The sequence below is a fragment of the Setaria italica genome, chromosome II (assembly GCF_000263155.2).
Source record: "Setaria italica strain Yugu1 chromosome II, Setaria_italica_v2.0, whole genome shotgun sequence".
NCBI classification, from domain to species: Eukaryota; Viridiplantae; Streptophyta; class Magnoliopsida; order Poales; family Poaceae; genus Setaria; species Setaria italica.
The window spans coordinates 37756106-37762787 of record NC_028451.1 but is presented as its reverse complement, the minus strand read 5'-3'; positions in this window follow the sequence as shown (position 1 = coordinate 37762787).

The window sequence follows — 6682 nt, the reverse complement described above, 5'->3', positions numbered from 1 at the left end:
TCAAACGCCTGATTTTTAGATTTGTCTCAATCACTTTTCTTTGAGCTATTGGATCTTCAATATGGGTTAGATCCATCTGTGCAGGCTTTCCTCCTTTTCGGGCCCGCACCACACCCGCAACCCCCTCCACCCGAAATCTATTAACCCGTTAGCGGAGCCGAAGCGACTGATCCTGGGAAGCTTCTGTCTTCCTCGTTTTCATTTCTCATTTCTCCCATCCTCTTCTTTGTCGCGGTCGGTGGCGGTGCGGAGGCGATTCGGCGAGTCAAGCAGGCGGCGGCGGAGCGAGGGCGGTGATTGGAGCAAGGTATGTATAAGCTGCCAATGCTCCAAGACAAACATTTTTTTAATAAACTATCTTTTTTTATATACAAACCACACGCAACGCAATTTTTCTTGAAAGCTATATATACCTCAACATGAATTAGGATAGCATGATGGTTCCTGTGAGTTTCTTATCTGTTCCATTATCGATCCAGTATATCCACCCTGCTTTTTAGCATGCTTGTGTTGCTCATAGAAATGCCTGCCCTCACTAGACATCTGTGCTCTCTTGCACTTGTGTTGCCAAACATTTTGTCACTACCATTTCTAGCCTGTAGGAAACAAAAAAAAACATATACAAATATTTGCCTCACCATCATACATGTAATTTTTAGTACAATGCACTGTAATACTTCCATGCAGCATTTCATAATTTTTTTTAAAAAAAACATACCAGGGGTATTGATGCGCCCCTACAAGGGTAACCTCCATATGTTTGAAATATACCAAGCGACAGTGATTGATGACCCATCCCAACATGTGCCACAACCTCTCCCTGAAACATTTTTAATTTCATTTTTCAGTTCATATTATTCTCTGTTTTCATTATCAGAAACTATAGCCACAACAACGGTTAAGGAGTCGTATATAGTTTGTATATGAAATATGCAAGTTTTCACAATGTTCAATAACACTACCAACTGTGTCAAATTAGAAATATAGATATCCCTGTTTATTTACATAAAAACACTAGAATCTTTTGCAGGAAATGGTTATCAATGCCTCGTTTTCTTTTATTTTTCAAGCACTACATGTTCAAACTGAAATATGCTAGGTCTCACCAGCTGCATGTTCATGAAGTACTCTTTTTTGTGCACAGATTTTGCATAAGATAATGTTTCTCCCGTTTCTATCAACTATCATTTTCAGGATAGCAGTTTTCTTTTTTTGGTTCCATTAAAAACAAAAAAAATAGCCCCAAAGTGCTCTGCTACTAAGTTGTTGTTTACAATAGCAGGAAAAAAAATTATACAGCAGGAATAACCTGAAGAATGCTTGTACTTGTATTTTTTTTCAAAGGGAAAAATATGTTGTTTCATATCATCAACTTTTGCCATCACCAGATTTGTTGGTTTCATGTTGTTTTCATATAGAAATTTTGCTTTTTCTCATCTAGACGTGTGAATTTTGGTTTTCAACAGGAAAATGTGAGAGAATTGGATCTCAAACTCAAAAGGAAGGAACTGGATCTACAAGCAGCAGAGCATCTGGTTTTTTCTGGTGAAGGGGTGGAAGCAAGACAAACTGACCTGGGGAAGCATCTGGATCCCATCGGTACCATGCTGTTCTCTCCAGGTCGCCTCCAGCCTCTGCCTCCGCTTCGTTTTTTTCACGGCTTCTTCCATCACCAGATCGGTTTGTACATGGACTCTCGGTTGCCTCTACACTGCGTGATGGGTGTGGGGAAGGAGGCAAAAACAGTTCTGGCGGACTAAGAAACCTTGTTCCAGCGCACCTGTGATCATTTGGGCCTTTTTTTTCTTTAAAGGCCCATTAAATAGGTTTTGTGCAAAAAACCTCGGCCCAAAAAAAGGCCCAAAGTTGAAAAAAAATGCAACCCAAAGAAACCACCGGATCCACTTTTGACAAATCCGGCCCGTTTTCTTTGCTTAATGGGTCCACGGGTTCTGTTTTGGAAAAGTGTTTGAGAAGATAGCAAATCTCAATCAACTCTGTTGAGTGTACAAGTTTAATGGGTCTGTGGGTCCTATTCTGAAAAAGTGATTGAGAAGAAAGTAAATCTCAATTCTGATGAGTACAACAAAAAAGAATAGTTGCCCTCCCGCCACCCAGCCGTTGGATCTAGCATCCACGGTTTAAAAAAAAGTGATCGACAGATTGTCAAAAATCAATCGATTGACCACTAGACAGACCCATTTTTCAAACTTCTCGTCGTCGCAGACGGGGCTGCCTGTCCGATTCCGGTCACCTGTGGCCGCGCCGAAAGCCCGAAATGCTCTGATCAGCATCCAGAACCGACGCATGCATGGTCTGTGCCAATCCGAAGCCACCGCTGTTGACATCCAAAAAAAAGTCATCGCCGTTGACATCTGCATCCTACGGTGCACCGTGCATGTGTGGGCAAACAAACAGAGTCTGGCCGAGAAAATTTTGACTTTTGGAGGAGTTATAGATATTAATTCAGGCGTTGAATTGCAACTTGCAAAGGCTTTAGGTCAGCGGAAGTCGTGCGTTACTTCGTTAGTATAAGGCCACAGGTGAGTCAACTCAGAAGCGTCATGCTCGTTCAATCTAAACGGGGGGCGCGACCCTGCGCATTCCCGGTTTGCCTCGTTGACAGTCTGTTTGAACACCCGTATGTCATCATTACGCTACGCAGAAACGGCAATGGCAGGTCCGCTATTGACCAAGTAAACTTGAAAGGAACAGTGGCATATGAAACGTGCCAAGTTGATCGGTAGAGTCAGCCCACTTGTTGATATGCAACGATTGGTGAGATGACGCAACCATGAACATGCAGGCCGGTTGTTGAGCAAGGTGTGGATTACAGTACCCTTGGCAGTTGATAATACCTGATATAAGATTTCTTTTTTCTGCAGATTACCTGATCGGATCAGTTTGCTGCAGACTCCTCATGCGCGCCCAACTGAATTTTCCCCGGGTTCTTTGTAAGGAGGGGATGAATCATATCATCTGAACACTGTTCATTTTTGTGCAGATGCGCAGTGTGCCAAACTGACAGTGATACCAGGAGCAGGAGGTTCGTTCAATTTGATGTGTAGCCATCAGAAAAGGTATCAGCAGCCAGAGGGAAACTTGTGTGCTTTATCAGACAAAATCGCTCCTAGTACCTAGTACGTACCGTACCTATCAGCAACTCGTGATTAAACAAACCAAGCCCGACCGAAAGCGCATCCGATCGTTCAAAGAACCCAGCAAAGAACAATACTCTAGGCTTTAGCTGAAAAAACAAATACGGGCTTAGTACTAAGATACCTCCCCCCTTTTGTCACTTGCAGCTGGTTCCCACGAGATCAGGGTATCCGTTCTTTTAAAAAAATCGCACGCATGGTTTGGATGCTAAGCATCCGTCCCCATCTTCCAGGACCGTCAGCATCCGCCGCACCTGACCAAAGAAACGGAGAAACCCAGCCGCGAACGGCTTGCCCCTTGCCGATATTTTTAATCGAGCCGTCCCAAAGGTGCGTGTAAACGCAGCGGGCGGATAAGCAAGCTGAGCCCAGGCCGGCCGGTTTGTGCGTGTGCGAGGCTGCGAGCGACGTCGCCATCGCTGCCGGCAAGTGGAGTGGTGGTGGTGGTGGTGGTAAAATACTGGGCTCCCCACCACCACGAGCGGAACAGCACCAACCGCGGAAGGAAGCAAGCAAGCAGCAGAGGGTACAGCAACAGGCCAACAGCTGGGTTCGGTTGGCCTTGGCCGATGCCGGTGGCCTCGCGTGCGCGGGGTCCCCGTCATCCCGCCGCGCGCGCCCACGGGCGCACGACAGCCAGCGCGGGGCGTGAGCGGACGCGCACGGGACGACGAGAGCCGTCGCCTTTTGGTATTAAACGCCGCGATTTTTCTGGGCGCGACGCGACGGGTGGGTGGGTGATTGGCTGGGGGTGTCGAGCGCGACGGCGCGGCGAGGAGGGGGAAACAACTTGGGCAGGGGGGACTGATTGAGCCGGGCGCCCCAAAAAGTTGGTTTTTGTCCGGTTGCCCGCCGCAAGTGGGACAAGTGACAGGAGCAGCAATCAAGGCCTTGTTTAGTTCCCAATTTGGGAGTGGCAAAATTGGCATTTTGCCATAAATGCGCAACTGTAGCATTTCGTTTGTATTTGTGAATTATTGTTCAAATATTGACTAATTAGGCTCAAAACATTCATCTCGCAAAGTACAACAAAACTGTGCAATTAGTTTTTTATTTCGTCTACATTTAGTACTTCATGCATCTACCGCAAGTTTGATGTGATGGGGAATCTTCTTTTTGCATAGTGTCAAAGTTGGAAGTTTGGAGGGAACTAAACATGGCCCAAAAGTGGGAACGGACTCTACTGCCCGCTTTTCTGATACCGGGGAATTGGAGTGGAGACTTGGTCATGGTTTTGCGGCTCAGCCATGTCACCGTCGCCTGGGATGGTTCGCGAGGCATCCACTGGATTTTAGAGAGTTGGATTCATCAAGCATCAAAGACTTCCCTTCCGTTCCTTGATCACCCAAGTGATTTTGCCTAGCTCAACTGTATATACACAGCACAAGGATGCCATTTTGGGCACAGGACTCTGATCCTTTTACATTGCCACTTGAGTAATACTAGTCCATCAACCCGTGCTTCCGCATGGGCTAATGTTTTTAAAAGCTATTGTATTTGAAAATTATTTAGAAATTTAACTCCTTATTAACAATCTAAATTGTTTACCTACTACTCTCTTATTTTTTTTATTTTCGTAATGATAGTTGTGGATAGCTTTTAAGAAAATATAATAGACCAATGACTATTATTATTAGAGTTTACAGGATTGATGTTTGATATTTCTAATTTTGGTGAGAATTTTTAGGATTTATCTTTTTTTCTAACATCTCTCGTGAGAACTAGTACAGAGTCTCCAATTGAAAAAAAAAATGAGGCCACATTGCTCCAAAATTATTACCTTGAGCTACCTCTCATTTGTTAAATATTCAAACATAATTTTTATATAGATATATAGTTATTATGTTCATCCATTGTGATAGATTTTAGTTAGTAATTACTCTCTATAATGTTTTCATCCACATTTATAATCTTTAACTTTTTACTTTGCATCATAGTTATACGCTTAAAGTTCTTTAATGGATCTTAAGTTTGAGCTATTGTTTTAACATATTCTCATCACTTCCTCTATATCTTTATAAATGGTAACACGCATCATGCGTATATACCTTAACTATTATAGCATATCCAAATATTCTTACGATTTAGAATCATATGTTGGTGTATATTTGTAACTAAGGTGATTTGGATTCAAATGTAGGATTATGTTATTTTTAATAATAGCATATATTAGTAATATAGATGCAAATTTAAGGGGTTACTTTAAGTTATTTTTAAGTATTAGTGGTGGGAAATTTAGTTGAAAATTTAGGGAGTTATTTTAAATATTGTTTATAGTGGCATAAGTGGGTAATTTTGATAAAGATTAGGGGTTACTTTAGCTTATTTAGATAATGGTGGAGGTGGGTAATTTAGATATAGATTTAGGGGGTTACTCTAGGCTATTTTCATAGGGATAGGTGGGTAATTTTTTAGAAAACATAATAGATCCAATGGCTATGATGATTTGAGTATATTTATTGATGGCCAGATGTTTTGCTTTTTTGTGAGAAATTTTCTCTCTTTTCCTCTATTATCTACATAGAATCCTAGGTGGCTTCACATGAAGGCTTCAAAAGGAATCTTCAATTAAGATTTGTAGCATACCAAATGAGTCTCTTCTACTTTTTCCCAAACATGCTACGCTTCTTTTCCACATTTTTCTCGACTCTCCCTCGGAATAGTTATTTATAGTATATCTACGCATTCATGTGCTCAAGTCATATGCACTAGGTTTCCAACAATTCCATCATGCTTGCATGATTTTTCATTAGTTTGTTCACGGCACATGACGCCCTAATTATGTATTCCCGTGACCACCACCTCTACATCGCGTCCCAGTGATTTCAGGGGTTTTGATTAACAACTCCATTATATGGCCAACTTCAACTTCTCTTTATTTTTCTGGATATAATCCGTGTCCTCCACAATTACTTTTTCATGTCTAATCTAAAACATGAAATAACTAATGCCTCAACTAAACAGTGCGGAGACAAAATATTATTTGTCTTCTACTGCCTGGTGGTGTGCCCTGTACAACCGGTCCTAAATGGATCTTCCGAGAAAAAAGGACAAAATAATATTGTGGACAGAAATTTCCGATACTTTTCTGAGTGATCATTTAAACAACCTAAAAGAACATAAACATTGAAATATAAGGTGAAGGTTTGGAATTTTGAAACCAAAGTTAAACTTCCAAAGTGTAAGTTAAAATTACGATGAAATCATTGTTCGTTCACTTTTTGTACTAAGGGTTCACTATTCGTAGTAGATCATTATCCCAAAAGGAAAAGGTAGTCCACTTGTACAGAGATGCTGAATGTGACTAGCACCACCAGTTCGGCTTTTCCTTCACTCTTAGGGTGCGTTTGGTTGGGAGACAATGTAGAACGGGACGGTCCCGTTCCAGTTTTTCGGGATGGGATGATCCCATTTCTTGTTTGGTTGAATGGGATGGGATGATCCTATTTTTTGTTTTGGTTGGAGAGATCGCTATAGACGGGACAAGCACCGTTTTCTTCTCCTGTTAACACCCGTTCGTGGGA